This window comes from Molothrus ater, chromosome 1 (assembly GCF_012460135.2).
Source record: "Molothrus ater isolate BHLD 08-10-18 breed brown headed cowbird chromosome 1, BPBGC_Mater_1.1, whole genome shotgun sequence".
NCBI lineage: Eukaryota > Metazoa > Chordata > Aves > Passeriformes > Icteridae > Molothrus > Molothrus ater.
The window spans coordinates 73915857-73936924 of record NC_050478.2 but is presented as its reverse complement, the minus strand read 5'-3'; the positions used below and the strand labels follow the sequence as shown (position 1 = coordinate 73936924).

The 21068-nt window shown below is 35.9% G+C and overlaps 1 protein-coding gene across 2 annotated transcripts in view; it reads right to left on the bottom strand.

Moving 5' to 3' along the window:
- CDH9 (cadherin 9) overlaps positions 1–8064 on the bottom strand; it is a 98150-nt gene extending 90086 nt beyond the window's left edge. The window contains exon 1 of one of the 2 annotated variants that reach the window (XM_036378768.2): positions 7753–8064. The gene's annotated coding sequence lies outside the window, so the exon portion shown is untranslated. The remainder of the gene's footprint in view (positions 1–7752) is intronic. The other variant, XM_036378767.2, reaches the window with a different exon arrangement.
- Positions 8065–21068: the final 13004 nt, after the last annotated feature.

Here is a 21068-nt window from a genome sequence, read left to right as displayed (position 1 = left end):
ACTATATCAACACAGATACAGATAGAGATACATATATGCACAAATACATGTAAATTTTCACTACAGGCAATGGAATTTCATGATTTTTTAAATTTTCTACTAGACCCATGGGCTGACTAGCATGAAGTTTAATTAGTGCTAATTAACTAGAGGTGAAGGAAGCAGAAAATTAATGTGACTCATTTATTATTTCATTCTACCACAATGTCCCCTTATTTATATTCCTCTATAGTATATTTTTTTTCAGAGTTCAGCTTTCAGTCCAAAAAATTATTGATTCTGATACTATTTGTGAAGAAAAGACATAAACTACAACAATCATTTTGGTCCTATTTTTATTGTAGCTACCTACAGTATTGCATTTTGAATAATCTTAAAATAAGTAATCCAGAAATATTTATGCTGCTTCAGCTTTGTGAATCCACTCTTCTTGGAGAGGAAGCCTTCCTTCCTTCCTTCCTTCCTTCCTTCCTTCCTTCCTTCCTTCCTTCCTTCCTTCCTTCCTTCCTTCCTTCCTTCCTTCCGCCACTTCCGCCACTTCCGCCACTTCCGCCACTTCCGCCACTTCCGCCACTTCCGCCACTTCCACCCGCCACTTCCTTCCTCCACTTCCTTCCTTCTGAAAATTTCTTTCGCCACTTTGTTCTGCCACTTCCTTCCTCCCTCCCTCCCTCCCTCCCTCCTTCCCTTCTTCCCTTCCTCCTTCTTTTTCTTCCTTCTCCAGAGAACTAGAAATGCTTTCAACCAGGTTGACAAGGTTTCTTCCAGTAGCTCTAGGCAGGTTCTTTAACAATTACCCTGGGTTACTCAGTGCGTGTTTTTGCCCATTTTTTTTTATTATTTGGGATCTCCACATGTAAATCTTAGAAAAGTTCTCAGTCAGATGCCTAAGACATAGCTACTATTTCAAAATACCCACACCTGCAGAAAAATATCACTTTATCCTGAGTTTAATATAATTTGTCTGCCAGTTAAAAAATAGTGAAATACTTTTTAAATACAAGTTGACATTCATTTTAAGTCATGAGACCAGGAACTTGAATCCTGCACTTGTTAATCCTTAAGACTCATTTTCGTTCTAATCAACAGTCAAACTATGAATATGTTTTACTCCTAGTATGGTACACACACAGACCAGTACACAAACTGTGTTCTGCTCTCTGTGTGTACCATATTTTGTTCTTGTATGCAATTGTTAGCAAATCTTCAGCTGTATATTCCTGTGAAATCAGGATTTATGTATTGCTAGAATTACACAGTATTTCTCTTGGGTAATCAAGGGAACCATGGTCCTATGTCTCTATATAACAGTGCAGTTCTCTATTTAATCATATGACTGCTCTGCAAACATAAAGTAGTTATAAAAACTATTCAGCCTGTAGGCTTTTGGTTTGGGGAGTGCCATGAAGTAGAGTCTCAACACATCAGTGACAGAAAAAAAACATAGAAGGCCTTTGTAGATTTGAGAAGTTTATTCTTCGCTTTTTTTTTTCTGTATCCTATATTTTCTAAATTCTTTGGATCTCTATTTTAGGGAGGTGTTAGAAAAAATTGCTCTGAAATGTAAATGTGAGTTTCCTAAGCATAAATTCAAATGGCAAATAAATTATTAGAGTAGCATTGTCAGAAGTGCTAAATCTTTCATTCTAGCTGTACTCACATTTATGTGTCTGAATGTGAAACACTAGGCATGTTCCTAAATCATTATCTCTTAGATTCAACCTTGTAGGGATGAACACCTTTTAATTTAATTTTTTTTTTGGCAAAAGCTTCACTCTGTGGTGCATCTAGCGACTTCCTAATTCACTCCCCTTTTTAAGCTAAATGATGTTTTTTCCCCTTTCCTGAATGAAAGCTTCAGGGAAAGATTCTCAACCAGTAGATTCTTTCAGCCAGTGATAGCTGAGAGCAGTTGTACCAACGTTTTTGAGACTTTCCTTTCTTTAATTGCCTTTAAAAGTGATTATAAGAACAATAAACACAATACATTTTTTTATTTGAAAGTCCTTCTGCTTACTGCAGGGATGGTTTGGTACCATAAGTGGATTTTTCAAGAAGACAATAACTGGAAGAGCAGGCAGTACCAGAAACTTGTGACAAATGTAATTAAAATATCACTAAATCAGTACTTCAACTAATATGTGAGTTTTCAGCCTTGAGGCTACTACTATTATTACTACCACTAAGCAAAGAACAATTACCTTCAGTATTGTTCGATCGCCATGAAGGAACTTGAGGAGATTAATTAATTTTATTTAGAACACAGGAGATTTTACTTATTACCTTACTCTAGAAAAGATGTAAATCCAACAAGATAGCGGTCTTCACTAGGAAAGAAGTCATATATAACACAAATTTGAAACCATTAAGAGCAAGATCAAGCTCAATTGCAGTAAATCCATAGATTGAAGATAACAGGAAAGAATGAAGAGACTACATTATTTTTTACATCGAAATCCATTTTTCCTACAAGTCTGAGTTCTCATTAGTGATGAAATTACCTTTTATATCTGGGAAACAAATGTAAGGATTATTGCAAATCTTCCAGGAAATGGGAAAATATTTTCTGCAATTTAATATTTTTATGTTTACTCTGAGGAAAATAGAATCTTTTTTATCAGATAGCATAAGAACACAGATTCCACACTCATTTTTACTCAGGGTAAGGGAAATGCACAAAAGTAATTTCACTGGTTTCAGTGGGACCAGTCTTATTGCAAAATGTTACCCGGTCTGAATACAGGTTCTGGAATGCAGCACAAGCACAAACAGCTCTCCTGACAAATAGCTTAAACAACTACAAGAATTTCCTTTTGAAAGTATGTTTTCCTGATTTTTTTCTCCTTTTGCTACACAGGCAAAACTATTTCCATGAGATTACCTGCAACCAGCATCTGTGGCTTAAGAATAAAAAACATTTTTACAATAGCTTCCCACTACAAGGCTTGATATTTAAATGCACTAGTATGGAAAATAATAACAAAGAATAATGCAAACCATATGAAAGTATTATAATAAACAACAAAGTAAGCAGAAAAATTCAGCCAGAATGCAGTATTATAAACTTAAGAAAACCGATTGTAATATATTGTTCTCTACAAATATTGCATTATTTTTCTCTAGCATTTGCATGAGTTATACTCCAGTTTATGTCTCTAGATGCATGTGTACATGGATGAAGGTATATATATATAACAGTTCTGTTCATACACCAGGACTATTTTTCTCTGTTAAAATTGGATGTGATTAGATTACTGAAACCTTAAAATCATAAGAACTTAAAACTGATGGATTTTAAAATGCTAAATTTCACTTGTTCTGCGCCTATTTTTTCTTTAAAAAGAGAAACAATGGGATTAACTTCACCATTATACCCAACTCAGCCCGTTTTTGCTTTACCTCTTCATCTCCTTAGGAGCAAATATTAAATAATGGAGTACAAAGGAAATAAAACCCAATTATTTTAGTAAGATATTAAGCTGAGTTTTTTAGAAAATTTTATTTTTAAATTTCCTTTATTGAACACTTTTTATACAACTTGATGTTTTTATTGAATCCTTTCTTTAAGACATGTTGAAATATGAATGTCAACCACTGGTTGATTGTGCACCATTGATTATCAATATAATAGATCATATTTTTTTGAAAATAATGGCTAAATCTAATTATACCTGTATATATTGCCAGAAGGCTTGTATACATCATTAATTGACTTCAATTGAACTATTAAAAATGCACAAATTCAGATAATCTCCTTCTGAGAGCTGTTGCGTAATTTGTTTAAATGATGGGAGGGCCTACTGTTTCTATGTCCAAACACAAATGCATTATCCACAGTTTTCTATATTTCACAGAATCTATTCTTGGGTGTAATTTATGACGATCATGTTTTGAATCTGGACAAGTGTTTTAGGAGCTCTTTCTCAACATACTTATGTACAATGGCAAGATGCTGTCAGTATTTTTCAGGAAATAGAATCCTTTAGTACCAACATGCATGGCCCAAAATTGCAATATCATTACAGGCAGAATTTCTATGAAGGTGGTCGTTCTTTCTCTCAAATACAGCCTTTGAGGACAAAGCAACCTGAACACCATCTAGCATCTATAAATTTTGTACTTACCTAAACCTCCTTGATATTTTTATATCAAGAGATAACATATTATGAAAAATATGTTTTTCTGGGATAGGGAAACAGAATCCAAAGTGATGTTGTCTTGATGTTGCTATTACTCTTACTGCTAAAAGGTGTGAAATTTAATTATAGAAGTTTGCATTTTGCTAGCAAAGGAATACACTGGACACCGCTTAAAGCACTCCATTTTGCAACTGCAGAAATACATTTTCTGAGAAACATTTGTGGTTATTCATGCTGTTATTTAAGTATTCAAGGTAAATATATTTTTTGAACATTGATTCGATCTTACAGAGAACTTTGAAGACTGGGAAAGTGGAGGCCCCATTTTATCCCTGTCTCTGACACAGAGATACTCTGTAACTGAGACATAGTCAAGGCTCTGTGTGGCACTGTGTGTGTATGGTATGACAGCAATGCCACCCATGTCCTTTTGTAATCTCCCCAGGATTGCAGAAGAAAGATTATAAGCAGCATACTTCACTTCCTGACATTTCTGTAATAAAATTTCATACTGTGTGTTAAAAAATATTTTTTTTCTAAAACATTTTGGCCGTCCTCTGAGCTGCAGTGCACATCCAGTATTTTTCCTTTTCCCTGAAGCTAGTAATATTTTCCCAGAAGTAACCAAGTCTCAGTTTTGCTAGGATTTTGCACTGCAGAAACATAGTATGATTTGATCAAGGTATGCCTCTCCTGCTCAGTCATGCTCGGCAAGTAGTCCTCGATGCCACTGGGGTATTTTTTATCAGGATCAGTCACTGAAAGTCAGGAAAATAACTTTCCTTTTAACATTCAGCAATTTCCTATGTGTTTAAATTGCAAGAAGAGAAATTACTCTGACTGCTTTTGCAAAAATTCTTTTTGTTCATTTTTCTTTGCTCTATTTTCCTTCTCCTCCTACCACCTTTCACAAAATTTTGGATTTATTCCTATGAATTATTTTCTTAAATTCCCTCACTCACATAGAGAATGCAGGCAGCTTTTACTTGGGCAACTCTATTCATTTTAAAATATTAGTTCTTCTGCAGATAACATTTGAATATAACACCTGCTGAAAGCCTTAGAAATTCTGAAGCCATTCTGATATGTGTGGGAGATGCATTTTTCTCTAGATTTTTGGTCCAGTTACCTTCTGCAGTTAAATAGCTCTGACTGCATGGAAGAAACACATACATTTATACATCTATATTATCCTATACTCTAGCCTACGTACCCCAGTTTTCTTATATGATATCTCCTGAACAAACTCATCCTCAGACAAAATTGTCAGTCCTGTTACTCTCTGGCTCTACTTCTCAAACACTTCTGCCAGTAGATTCCCTGCAACCCATGCTGTGCAGATTCAGAAACCAAGTACTGATGCCAGAGATAAGCGAATGTCAGAATTAAGTTGTAAGGTCCTTTCAGCAGCGTTATGGGTGATGACATTTAAACCAGTGGATTTTGGTTATTACATTTTGTTTGGTGGGTAGGTCAGGGAATGAAATCATCGTTATTGGCTGATCCCATGATGAGAGGGCGTCTCTGCCAGTACCATGCAACTGCTACTGAGATCAGCATCCTTGTGGAGCAACAGTCAGGTGAGAGGAGAGCACAAATCCCTGTACATGGGCTGCTGTCTGGAGAGGAGGACACCCTTTTCAGAATGGTCACTTCTGCAGAAAAGCATGAAAATTCTGAAAGCCTCAAGTAATTTTAACATGGAGCTGTAAAAAGCAAATGACAGAGCTTTGTTTCTCCCCACATTTTCTCTACTAACTGCATCACCAAACTTCTTTTTGTGTTTAGGTGAGATGTACCGGTTACACAAAAAGCGTACCATTCTACAATAATGGCTACGAGACAATCTCTGAAATGAAGAACCTCTACTTAGTTCAGGCAATAAACATATGAAAAACTTTGATTCTTGAACTCACTCCATCAAGTTTAAAAAGACTTGGCAACTGTTTTAGGTACAACTAGTAATAGTACTGATACAGTTACAGTTACATTTCTCCATTAAAATTAATCTTATTTACCTAACTTAAAAAAGCTGAAACCAAGAATTATTTATTTCACAGACATTTGACTGTATAATGTTTTATATTTTTGTTAATAGAAAATCACAATAGCTGTAAACATATATAATTCTCTCTTGAATTTACATTATTACACAGTGAAATACAAATGACAGGACAATATATTTTATCTGTCAGATTGACATATAGATAGCAATATGCTTTTTTAACAACTAACATAATTCACAAATAAATTTCTTAATAGTCATAGACAAATTATAACACAAATCTTCTGAATATTTAATTAGTTCACTATATTTTTGGAATAAAATTGTCCTTTCAGATATGGAGAACTACTTGGAGACAATGATTTTTAAAGATCTGTCATTGGTAATTCCCCTCACTATGACTAATATTATTTAACAAACCTTTTGATCTCATCTCCAAAACTAGTGCAAGTACTACACTTGCATTTTTATCCATTTTTATCCTTAGCATGGGTAGCTAGTGTAGTACTGATCAATGCAGCATAATCCTGCTGTGGTTTCAGGAAAATATTAGTTTTATTGCTTTTATCCCTTTAATCAGAGCAAGACTCATACATTGGTTATAAATTTGTCTACTGAAAATGGAAAGTATTTTAAGAAAATACCATTCTATTTTCTTAACTATGACTTAAATCTGTGACAAGGTGAGTGGCTGCTGTATCCATATTGCCTTACAACAGGAAGGGATATTAATTTCCTTTTAATTCATGTACATCATTCTTTCTTTGAAGCTCATACAGTGAAATTGAACACACGTGACAGCATGTTTCTTGCATGTGAAAAGGCAAAATGTCATTCAGTGGTTTTCTGCTGGTTACCTCAGTGTCAATTGGTCAGTATGACCTTTTACACTTTCTGCCTTGCTTTCTGTGGGACTCTCTGATTATATATATTAGGCTGACAAGGTAGTTTGGAAGGACTTCTGGAAAGCAACCTTGTACTTTAAGCCTGTTGACTTTGACTTTCTGCCACAGATATCCAAAGGGGCATCTACCTCAGCTCTCAATCTTTTTGAACACTGAGCTGCACTTCCCCCTATAAAACATACAAAAAAATCCCACTAATTTTGCTACTTTCACTAAAGAAAATCCAAAAAAGCGTTACTACTTCATTCTTAGTAGCAACAAAGACATCCTATTTTTTCATCCTTCTTAACCAAGGTTGTTTTTATGAGATGTATTGACAAACACATACATGGGAAAAAAAGAAAGGGGTATTGCTTCTATCTGGACAGCATCCTGCACGAAAGTTAGGCTATATGGCAGGAAAAACTGATTCATATCAAACAGTATTTCCAAAGAGCATGTGCATTGCTAATATTTTAAGGTACATAAGTAGTCATCACATATACAGTATCAGAAGTTTAGATTTCAGCAATTTAATGGGTTGGGGGTTTTTTGAACTCTGTAAGAGAAATATCCCCAAAGTGCTCTGCTGACACTGCCCCTCCACTCCCCCTTCCCTAAAAAGTATTTGTACGGAATCTTCAACATTTTAGACACTCCTAAAGAAAGCATCTGTTCTTTTGCTATCGGCAGTTCTCATGCTACAGAAAGTTGATCTACTCACCCAGACTGTCTGTGTGAGCCCAGTTCAGTCCGTTCAGCGCTGCTTCTCTACCTGCATCCTGCCTTCTGCATGTTCCCGTGTCTCCAGCGCGGAATGCACTCGCCTCTCACTAGGGCTCCCTCTCTCCCGGCATCACTTTTAAGTCAGGCAGGCAGCGAGCAGGAGCCAAAGGGACTCTCTGTCTGATTGGTTTCCTTTCAGTGCCCCTGATTAATAAAAAACGTCCCTCGCAAGGAGAGGTGTCGCTGCCCCTCACCGAGATGTTGCTGCTGATAGAGCCGCAGTGCTCAGCGTGAGGAGGTTTGGGGCTGGGGGGGACAGCACGGCGGCTTTGCCAGCCAAACAGTGATTTGCAAGTGAATGCAGTGGGAGGGTTCAGAGAGGAGGGCTTTGTTAAGCACCCTCTTATTAACTGAGGCTTAAATACAGAGGCTCATGTAACCAGCTCAGTTTGGTCTGTTTTAATAACAGGGGTAAAGGTATACCCCTAACATGTGGATTATATGGAGAAAAACAAATTACCCTAAACATCTATACTAGCAACACAGTGTTATTGGTGTGCAATACACATTGGAGAATGCAAAATTATCCTCTAAGGCTACTACAGTGACAAATGATTTTAAGGTGAAAGACAGCAATGTGTGTGAGATTTCCCTGTGTTCTCAATAGTTTTACAGCTCTAGTGTCACTTACAGCTAATGATAATGATAGGCTCGTCGCTGTACCTGAAAGTGAACATAATACGAAGTTGCAAGGGATGTTTTGGGAATTGTGACTAATAATGTTCAAGTCATTCACAGAAATAAACAGTTTTGCCAGCAACAATAAAGAATTTCTTGGTTTCTAGAGCAGCCTGCTTGAGTACAAGTAATCATTGCTCACTACTATGACACCAGATGTTCAATATTACAGAATATTGTGGTTTGCTTGAGCTATCATTTTCAATTAAAGCATAACATTTTTTACTAAAATAAGAACACTGAGTATCCTAAGTTTTGAGGTTTTTGTTTGGTTTTTGTTGGTGTTTTTTTTTGCTATTTGTGCCTTTTTTGTGGATTCATGGGTGCTAAAGACTATTACAGTCAATGACATAAGATAAAAATTTGTGATGGAACTTCCAGAAACTGGTTGCCATTACTTTCTGTACTGACAAACCATGATGATATCTGTTGTGGGCACCAACAGAATGGCAGGAAATGCTGCAAGGTGCAGTTGTCTTGTAGCATAATTAATTTAGTACCAACACTTTCTTTCTTAAAAAGATGAATCATGAGGCTAGTTATGAAATTTTATTTGGGCTGTGCTTTCAGTAGTTGGAGTGAAAAAAGATGTGGGTTTAATCTGGTGCTGAAACTGTACTACAACAAAAGGAAGATTTGCATCAAATAGCCAAGTGAGAAATCCAAGGGTTTTTTTAGGCTCATGTTATTGCTTTAGCACTATCATTGATGAGCTCAACAGACTCATATTCACAGTTCTCACTGCACCTAGTGAGAACTAATTCATCATTAGATCCCATTTGAAATTATTAATGGGTTGATGAAATTCACAGACACCAGTCAGAGCCTTTCCATTGAATTAAGTGGCAGTTAAATTGGGATCTGGACAAACTAGGTCTTCTCTGAATGCTGCATGTCCATGAAAGCAATATTTGCATATGTGTTACAGCTGTGCAGAATTGGGTTTAATATTAGAATATCAGAAAGCTAAATCCAGAACTAGAACAAAATCAATTACTCTAGTTCAGGTAAAACATATAAAGCAAAGTTCTAATTAGGATTTTCATTCCACAGTATGTCCATTTCAGCAATGGAACTACTGGGTAAAAGAGTGTTTAGTACAATTTTTTGTCCCAGGGAGAACAAAAAGGAAAGCTACTGACAAGTGTATATATTTCTGATGTCCTAAGGTCCCAGTGAAGATTTAAATCTTGCAGATCCTAAAAGGTATTTTCTTAATAGGAAGATGTCTGGATGATAAAAAGGCATGAGTAATAGCTCTACTTTTTTCATTGTACTGCTTTTTTTTTATTCTTTTGGCTTCTGTTCGGGAACATTGTGGCTACTCTAATCAATATTAGGAGACCATCCAGATATGAAGGAATCCCTGAAACTGCAAAGATGAGCAAAGTATCTTTTCATAATATTTTCTTGAGCTTATTCAGTGGCATCTGGGGAACTGGCCCTTGTGTAAAGGTAGGCATAGGTCTGCTCAATACCAGTCATAGGACACTCAGATAAATGGAAATGGCTCCATTTGATGTTGATGCCATCTACAAGTTTGTAGTAAAACAAGCAACTTTATTAGACAGCATAAGGCCTGCTCTCTTATATCTATTTTTAATTGTGTTTTAAATACAGCACTGTAACTACTATAGGGAGGAAATATTGAAATTATATACTATATATTTACAGAAAAAAAGGAGCACTTCTAATGCAAGTAGTGTTGCATGATGGGGATAAAAAGTTTTGCAATATACACTGTAAGTGGAATATACATCAAAAGTAGGCCAAAAAGGAAAAAGCGTAGGAGTGACAGCAAATAGGGAGAGATGGGTGGAAATCTAAGGCTGTGCTCTAACACACAGAAGGCTACTCCATATAGGGGAGGAATACAAAATTCTCCTTCTGAAAAAGAGTGGGCAGTGGAAAAAGATGGAAAAGCAGAAAGTGCACCAAAAGGAAAAGGCAGGAACGCTTGTATTGCAAGACAGGCTGTACTTCAGTTTTATATTTTATGAAGTCTCTTGGAATCAGGCCTCTTCTCTTTTCACCCCTATTCATCTTTCTTTCTTTACCTTCACAAAGATTTGTCAGCTAGCATCCATGGGAAGCAGGAAGCAGTGATTACATACCTAATCTTCATTGAAATTCTAAACATTTCCTTGTTTCACAGAGGCTAAGATCACTCAGAAGTGCACATGGAGTTGGGCTGGTTGCCATGTTAAATCATTCTGAGTTCAATCACTTTTTCCCATCAGTTTTTCTTTTCCTGACATATTTACACTTAACTTGTTTAAACAGAACTAAGTGCAAATAAAACTTCAGAGGGGGAAAGTAATGATCTATTTTTATCCCTAGGTTTTTCCATCTATATTTTGTCAGAATATGATGTCTAGGTCTGCTGGTGGGACTGCTATTTCATCTTTTCCAATATTTCTGAAAAGCCAGGGCAGACCTGAATTTTCACAAATCTCTGTCCCCACATGTCCTAGGATCTGTAAGGAAAACTTGGCCTGCAGTTTGGTAGTAAAAACTTCTCTTAATTATGCGACTTCAATATGAGTTTTTTCCTTTGTCATAAATCTTAAATATGTATTTAATCTTTCTCAAATAAGAGACCGTGTGATGACAAAAAAGAACAGTTCTGAACAGAATAGAACAATCAAGAAACATATAGATAAATAAAGGCTTCCAGAGATTCTCAAGAACAATGCCAACAATTTTGTAACTTCAGCTTTGCTAATTTTCACCAGAGACTTTAAGATTATGAAACATAAAGAAACTGGATTGAATAATGACCACTAGTTTAAAAACTAGTCTTAACAAAATCTGCATTTTCACTTAGTCAATCAATTCAGAAGAATGCTATTAGCTTTTTTTCCAGCTTTTCTCCCAGCTTTCTTCTATTTTTTCTTTGAAAGTCTTTAAATGATCCATTTGTTAAAAAATATGGTCAAGTGTATGACTTAGAAAGATTGCTGGAACATTACTGTATGAGTCAACACAGGCAGGCAGCTGGAACAACCACAAAATCACGGCTGAAACACAGAGTAAATTTATTTCTTTGCTCCCTATCTAGAGGACCTAAATCACCTGGATGGCGACATCCAAGTCAGACCACAGCCACCACTGGGCTCAGCTCATCCTAGTGAGCAGTGAGGCCATTGTTTGCACACATTTATCAAGGGCCTGGCAAGTGTCGTTTACCACCATCCTGAAATCTCCTCAGCTTTGGCCTTCTCTCTCCCAAGACAAGGAGCTCAAACATGTCTGTGAGAATGCCTTTGAGTCTCTCAAAACACCTACATCATATCCACACCGAGATTCTTCTCAAAACAGACAGAGGACAAACAGCAGTAGGCGTAATATGTGAGGTTTCCCACACTGTTGTTCTCTGGGCCTGGCATTCCCAGTAGCACCTGAGAGAATCTATATCATCCTCCTCACCCACCACTCTTCTGCTTTTAACAATTTCCTCCCAGCCATGGCTAAATCAGCATGAGATTTTGGCTGCCCCCAGCCTATGTATATACTATCCAAAGGATAGGACATAAGAGAGACAATAAGAAATCTTTTATTTCCCATAATTGTGCCTCTTCCTTTGATAAAATTATGCAAGGAACAGCCACTCTGTCTTGTTTGAAGGGGAGTTATATTTCTGTATATGACTCCAAGTTCCCAAAAAAGACATGAGAGGAGGGAAGGCATGTATGTGGGAAGGAACCCATATCAAGACCAAAACATGATAAGGACAAGTAGACATTGCTAAACTCTGAGCTGTTTTTAAAAACAATGAAGTAAAAACACATGTATAAAGCAATCTGTGCCACACAGATCATTGGATTAGGCTATGATATCTTCAGGGTTACTTGTGCTTCTGATTTGAGAAATACAGTAGTAAAATTGTGATCATAGGATTCCTGCTCAAAGTTAAATCTTTCAAAATTATATAATTTGTTTTGATTGACATGATCTAGATATTGTTTGTGTCTTATTCTGCAAATATTTTGAAACTTTATGCTTGGGGATAAGACTTCTCATTTCACAGAAATTTGAAAAATCACATTGAATGGAAAATTTCTTGGCCTTTCTACAGTAATTAACCATTTAATTGCAATAGCAATACAATTTCTCAAAGTGTTCTTGTAAAACAAATTAGCTTAATCTGCGGAGATGAAATAAGGAAGTTATCTGTTCTTTTGGTACAGAAATAAAGTCAAGGAAATAATTTGATTTGGATAACCTGAGTTCAATTTCAATTTTAAAAAAATCCTCCTTACCTGTAAATATTAAAAAGATAAGGCTTCCTAAATATTGATAAAAACATGAAATTCTTCTGGCCAGTACAAAGGAGCATACATTGCAGCAGAGAGTGAGCCTCCATGTGCACTGCTTACAGAAGAGAAGACCAAATCTACAACAGTGTTTGAGTACCTTCTACAGAAAAGAAGTGTATAAACAAAGCATGAAATGCCTTTTAGAAACTGTGTCATTTACATGGACAAACATAAACCACTCTACCTTTCTTGTCAGAGAAACATGTCTCTGGTGGGCCACAGCAAAGCCGTCATCTCAGATCAGACACATTGATCCGAAACTGCCCCCAGCCTCATGAAGGTGTACACACACACACTCACAAACACACACACACACACACACACACACACACACACACACACACACACACAAACACACACACACACAAAATAAATAACTCCACCCAACCATTTCAGGGCAACTGTAGAAATGCTTGAGGTTCAGAAGAGACACAAGTCAAGTGCTCTGCAGTGTAAATGTCACCTTCTAACCACAGACAGAGTGAAAATTTCTGAAAATAAATTCTGCAATATTTGTGACTTGCTAAGGAACAGTTAGAAAGCACTTTAGCTCCACATGAAATTTCCATCCTTAATTCTATACCTTGAGTCCTTAGGAGCTTTGTATGTGCATTCAAAAATTGATTAAGACAAACTGCTAACTTTTTAACTGTCATTTCTTCATAAGCTTCATGCCTAAATTCTTTGCTCAGAGTGTGTGACATTTGACAGCTGTGAAGAGCTACTGAAAATTGGGGGAGGAGAGTTGAAGAAGAAGCTGGTTTCAAACACAGTGAAAAGCAGGAGCAGTACCTTTTTTTTAAATGAAACAAAGCTCTGTCAGATGATGTTTTGCCCCTTGATACAACAAGGTAAAGGATGAAACCAAAACAGAATAAATTGGCTTTCATTCTTTTTAAATTGGGATAAATAAGTCTATTAACAACGATCTTAGTCTGTCAGTGCAGAGTATTCCCAGACCTCCTCTGGACTGCTCTCTTTTTATGGCTGTAAAACAGTGGAAAATTGCATAATCTTCTCAGAACATGCCATTGTGCTTCCCCAGTTTGGGAAATATATATTCTTTTTACTTGAGGTTATCTAGATTAAATTCTTCACCTTCTGTGTGGCAATATTCAACTTTTCTTCCACTATAGTCCTTGGAGCACAACCAGAACTCTGATTGTGCTGTAATTGGATCTTGAGGTAAAATTAATTTCACCTCTTTTACTGGTCCAGAAGTTAGACAGCCACTTGAAGTTATTTCATGGATAATCAGTGGATGGAGAAGGAGGTCTCCAGAGGAAAATTCATCCCATTTTAAGATAGCTATTTGAAGAAAATTCAAGTTGCTAAGCAACCTCATCTGGATTTTTTCTTACTCTCACTGGCTATGGAGGGAACCTTGCTGAGAAAGTCAACTGTTTGCCTAGCTTCCTACTGCTTATGGTGGGTGAGATGAATCCTGTCCTCTAGGTCCCAGAGGTCTGAAAAGATCTCTGTGATCCATGATGCCAATTATCCAAGGTAGATAATTTCCCCAGGTTTATACCTAAGTATGTTCCTAGTCATCATGATAGGGAGGGAAGAATGAAAGTGCAGCCAAAAAAAGAGGTAAAGAAAAAAGATTTTAGCATGTTGTTATTTATTAAAACACACCAGGGTCAGTTTTACCTCAGAGCTTGGCTTTGCCATACTGATGAATTACAAGATAGCTATGTAAATTATAGAAATGTATCAATACTGAGAGAAGAAAACAGTGCTATTAAATAGTTTGACCTGGTCAAAACAGTTATTTCTAGTGAATTCATAGATAGATTTAGCTAGACGTGCATGCATAAGAGATATGCAGATGATTGAGATTTTGCTAATTAAATAAAATATTAAAATATTTTTAGTAGAAAAACAAGCAAAGCATTGAAACAAAACTACCATGTTTATTCCTCTAAGGTTTTTTTATTATTATCTTTTTTGACCTTAATTTTGGTTTGATTGTTTTTTAAAGTCACTCCCAACTACTTCAAAAATTCTTTTTCAGTCAGCTCTGGCATTGCTCTCTGATGGGAGAAGAGAAGCAAGAGAATTACTTATATGCTCTCATGTTTATATTTCTATTCTTTTATTACGAAAACCCTATGCTCTCTTTATGGGACTGTAAACTACAGAGTGCTTGCTTTCCTGGAGTTTATTTTCATAAAGCTTTGATTGATTTAACATGATTTATTTTAACTAGAAAAAATATGTGGCCTCAAGTTCCATGAAATCATTTTTCTCTAATATACACACATTTTTGGAAAATATTACTCTAAGCAGAGGAGCAAAATTGTTAAAGGAGTTCCCATTGTGGGAGGCTCTATGTAAATTAAAGTGTTCTTTACAAATATCACAGGAAATACTGGCAAAATTATACTGAACTTCTGGATATTACAAGAGGTTAACAGAAACCTCATTACCACATTCTGTAAGTGTGCACACAGCAGCAGGTGAACTTGTAAAGGTTAACATGAAAGTGCTATATGTTTTTGTTTGCATATTGTCTTTACATGACATGGATTCAGTACCTTTTCTGTTTTCCAAGCACCTTAAGTTAGGTATAAGGATGGGGAGAAAAAAACCAAAAAACAAACAGGAGGGAGAATAGATCACAATAAGAATAAAAAGAAGAGTCAAATGAGACGAAAACAGATTAGATAAATGTATCCAAATGTGCAGCCTGATCATCTAGCTATCTTGTTGTCTAATAAAGCATTCAAAATTTATTCAGATTCAAATTTATTTATTCAAAATCCAAAAGATATTAGCATGTTAGTGAAAAGCAATATAGGTTGCTCAAAGAATGCATTATTTTAGGAGGCACGGAAAAACTCAAGCTTCAAAATATCATCCTGCATTGAATAGGCATCCTCTTTGGATGGAGGCCAGATGGAGTGCTGGAGTACTTTGTTTCTGAGTCCCTCTAAACAGCAAAATATTCAAATTGCTGTAGCAGACATACAACATGTAGTTTAGATGCAGCTTTTTTTTTTAAACTTGTGTTTGAATGAATCTCCAATAGAGTGTTGTCACAATCAGCCATTACTATTACCTGGTTTTATTTTTGTGGTGAATAGTGGGCTTTTGTAGAACCTGGTAACATATTATGCTAGATGCTTTGAAAGCATGCTGTAAGACACTGATTTACATTACTGGGTGTATGTTTAGGTTGGATATTGGGAAAAAAAATTTCATGGAAAGAGTTGTCAAGCACAGGAACAGGCTGCCCCAGGAAGCAGATTACTCACTACTCCTGTAGGTAATTAATCTATACAGGTGTTGTGCTTAGGGGCATGGTTTAGTGGTGGATTTGGCGGTGCTGGGTTAATGGTTGATGACCTCAGAGGTCTTTTCCAAACTAAACTATTCTATGATTCCCTTTTGCAGTTTAAATAGTCATAGATCTCTTAGTGTGAGTGGAAGGAATGGGAAAGAACAGCACATATGAGACTGCTGAAATTACTTGTCTCAGTCATATAACTGAGGGGAATTTCCCTTTGTGTGCTGTATCTTCCCTAGATGATAATGGATTTCAGACCACTTTGAACAGAAACTTGTTCAAAGCTAAATTGTTGCCACATTGCCCTGGTTAGTGGGAAGGCAATGTGTGCCTTCTGCTCTTTGACATAACAGCAGAACTTTAGTGCACTGCCTACCAATTGAGAAGTTTTTCCTATGGATCTATTTTGTATCTTTATGTTTGATTGTGGTGGTTTTTTTTGATGGGAAGGAGAGTATTATTAAAATTATTAAAATTTTTGGTTTTTTGGGTTGTTTAAATTTTTTTTTCTGGCAGTGGTAGTGGGGTTTTTGGGGCCTTTTTTCGCTAGTTTTTGTTGGTTTCCTTCGTTTGTTGTTCCTGCTATCTTTTTGCAGTACAAGTACCACCTGTGCTTAAATGAGTGTTTTTTTCCTCATACATCATTAGACCATCTGCAAAAGTGGAGCACACCTTTGACAATGTTGAGCTGTCTTCCATCTTGTCAGGAGACATTCAGTATTTCCCAGCTCTAACCACTGCATTCAGGACTAATGACTGTTGCACACATTGGTCAGGAAGGTAAAGTAATAATAAAAGATTTCCATTGACTTGCACATTTTGTCAAGTTGCAAATCACAGCACTCACATGAATATATTCAAATCCTACCAATTTCCCATTTCTTTCTCTATGGGGCCCTCCTGTCTTTAGGAAATATTCTTACTTAACTAAAAGAATGGCCAGAAGCATGCACCCACCCAAAAAGCAAAACTCATGAAGTTACTAGAGTTAAAATAAACTATATCCAAAGTCATTACTCTGAAAAGATGATCCAGAAAAGCTAACTGGTAGCATTTCTGACCTCACTTGTTGTGCACATCCCCTTTAAAAGTTTGTTTTTGAAAAAAATAAAGAAGAAAATTTAGAATTAAAACTACATCTGCTGTAGCAGTATGGAAAATTAAATAAATAAATTAAAAACCCAAAACCAAGCAAACCATCTTTCTTGAAAACGTTAAATTATAGATATAAGCAATGCAAGCTCCAGGTAATGTGCTGTAATAATTAAGGTGCCAGCAACATTTTTCCTTGATTTTGTTAACAAATAATTTCTATCTCTTACAAATAACAGTATAACATTTTTAATAGCCTTAGTTATTTCTAGAAACTCACTCTGTCTTTAATTTTGATTGTAGATATTGTGGTCAAATAATATTAAGACTAAAGAATTATTAAGAATTATTATTGCTCAAATTTCAGTACAAATTTTCAAACTTCATTGTTGTCCAGTTGCTACTAAGAAATCACCCTCATCATATGCAGAAAAGTTACAGCATTGCCTTGAGGATAAACTGATGTATTTAGTGTACCTGGTGTTAATATGGTGATTCTCTTCTATCCTCTCAAGTCAAGCAGAGCTGAGGGTATTGTACTAAGGAAATCTGCAGGTTTGAGGCACTCTTAGCCATTCAGATATATAACAAAGCATTTTTATGTAGCGGTATCATTTTACTGTTTTGACATAGGGTTTGCTGATTTTCTGTTGTAAATGTAATTTTCCAAACTTATCCAGTTGTTTATGAAAATGACTCTGAGCAAAGCTTAGAGTTTAAGTACTCAAAAGAATAAAAGAAATGCCTGTGCTGTAATCTTAATGCATTCAGCATTCATACAGTGTACCATTAACAATTCTTTTGCCATAAAATATGCAGATTCAGTGACTGGCTTGATCTTACCATACTGCCTGTCACAATTCCTCTCCCCACACATTGACTGGAAGATTAGCTCAGTTTCTCTGAGATTACTGTTTGTTGGGGCACAGTGATAATCACACCAGGGTTGTGGGTTTGAACCCTGTATGGGCCATTCTCTTAAGAGCTGCATTTGTTGATTCTTGTGGGTCCCTTCCAATGCAAAATATTCTGTGATTCTGTGATTAAAAAAGGAGTGGCCACCCTTTTGTTGGTCCCTTCAAACAAGATCCCTGGTGTAATGCTCCCTCAATGCTTGCTTTCTTCTTACAGCTCTGCCCTTTTCCTCTTCCCTCTGAGAAGGTACAAGGGGAACGGCACTCTCTTCTCCTGCATCTAAGCTCTAAGAACCACTCTGTTGCTCTTTATTTTGCAAATGAATGTTTTATAGCACACTAAAACAGTTATAGGATTGTTAAAAAGGGGGCTCAATTAAATGAATTTCATTTGCATGAGTCTGAAGAGCTTGCATTGCAAAATTAATTTTCTTGTGCTAAGCTGCAAAACTAGTGCACCCAAAGGGTGCTTCAGGTCAGGAAAAATGAGATGATTGTTTATCCTTCAGACCTGTGGCCAGAATCACTGGGGGACTAGCTTACCAGGGGCTGCTAGATTTCCCCTAGTACAAGTTGCATCCTTTAAAACTAATCTCTGGGATTTTTTTCAAGGCTCACTTCTCTTTTGTCAATTCTAAATTATTTGTCTTGTTGTCTTTCAGTTTATATACCTTCTGCCAAGCTTCTTAAAAGATTAAATTGAATTTGTTCCTCTTTCAAGTTAGGGATGCAGGAAGAGTGAGAAAAGAATTTGATAATATTCTACATTTTACTGATTAGCTTTAAAATATGTATTATCACTGCAATTTTAACCACAGTGCCATTCATAATCCTAGTGAAAATTTTTTTACTAAAAATTCCACCTATGTGCAATTTATCCCAAGGACAAATACCCGTGCTGGCATTAAGGAGAATATAAATCCTAGAGAAATTAGACCATTGATAAAACTCAGTCTATGTCAAGTTGCCTAAAACTGTTTGTGGTACTGTGGAGCAAAACAAGGTTTCCTGCAAAATTGCTCAATGTGTCAGAAAAAGCATGTGGTCTGTGTGAACTACTGTTCTGGAGACATTAAAGACCTCGAAGATGAATTAAGGCAGCCCAGACGCTATGCCAGCCTCTCTGTGATAATTCTGACACATTTCCTTTACCCCAAAGGAGAACCACACTCATTTAGTCAAATGTAATTTCTCATTTGATTGATAGTTGTTGCATTTAGAGATTAGAAATATCCCAAACCTACAACTCTTCAGTTGCTGACATCTTAGCACAAGCAGCAGGCAGTCATAAAGCCTCAGAGTAATAGGGCTTCAGGGCAGATTTGCTTTATTCTGACAGTTTCTGTTTCATTCTGTTGTGTTCCTCTGATGCCATAAGGTTTGAGTTCGCTAATTCATTTTTAATAAACAATAGGATTTTAATGCACAAAATGTAAATAATAAACACAGGGCAAACAGGAAAATAACTGCCATGAGTTGTCCACATTTTTGTAGAAAATAACAGGGTTTTGTCTCTCTTAAACATACTTAAGAAACTGTTTGCTTAGGATTTACTATTAGCATGATTTGTGCTTGCTAATACTGAATATATATTTTAGTTTCCCCATTTTCTCAGAATGAATGTATTTTTTAGACTTAGAAATCCAAGGATATGAGTTTGGCTTCCAAAAAAATGTAGAGTAACAGCAGATTTTTAATAATTAGATGAGAAATAATAATACTCTGATTCTTTTTTTTTCTTTTTGTGTGTGTGTGTGAGTGTGTTGTTTCTTAAGTTCAATAATTGCCTTAAAGCACATACCCAGATGCAGGAATCACATCTTCTTACTGGTGAGAAATCAATTTTCCATGACCCTTCTCTGTGAATATTTGGGGATTTAGCAAATAGAGCTGACTCTAATAGTGCTAATATTTCTTTATTTGGGATGGGTTTTTTTTTTGGTATTAAAAGATCCTAATTAAAAGCCAGTGGATGATATGAATGAAAATTACCAAATTAAAAAAAAATATTTTAAAACAGCCAGTCAGTAGTGTGGGTTGTTGTTGTTGCTTTTGTTGTCTATGCAAGATACAATATGTGAAATTAAACAAGTATGGATATAAAAAAAAAGTATGGACTGAAGGATTAGTTGGCTCTTATGGTTTTATTTTAGGGATTTTGATTTTTCTGGACTCATTTTGAATGGGGAAATTTTGATATGTCAAAAAATCTCAAAGGACAGGTAAATTTGTTCCTGACTGTTGTACTGACATGATCAAGTTTGTATAGCTTCAGGCTATTAATTAAGCTATCCTTTCAACTCTTTGAAACTGGTGTATGATATTACAGAATATTTTTCAAAGTAGCATGGAAAAATAATAAGTATATTCATACTAAATAAATATGATATTTTAAGTATATACGTAAAATTGAACATAAATTTCACATGATGATAATGTTACTATTTAAGTGTATTGGGAACAACATTAAAATAATGATTTGTGTTTGACACTGAAAGATTAGCTCATTCTCCTTTTTATGCATATTAGTATTGTCAATGTGACATTATCATTGCTTCCCGTCTAATTGCTTGTTTCAAGATAATAAAACTCTCTTCTCATATACAAATATGTTATCAATTATTGCCTTTTTACACAAAAAAACGGTCTTTTAACTCAGCAGGAGCTTCAAAAGAAGAAATAATGGATGCTAGTGAAGATAGACTGAGAAATCTTCTGTGTGGTGAGCAAGCATGCAATGCTTTCAGATCTCTCAGTGAGAAAATTCTGAGCCTTTGCAATGTGTGTGTGAGGGGGTTATTTGTTTTCCTGTGGTGTTTTTCCAGTTTTCCAGTACATCAGAAAATCAGATGGCATGTTTTTTACAGAATCTACATATTAGGAAGATATGTGGTGATGAATCCTACAAGATTCAGCTATTTGGCTTCCAGGACAGTCCCTCTCAAAATGCAAACCTTTA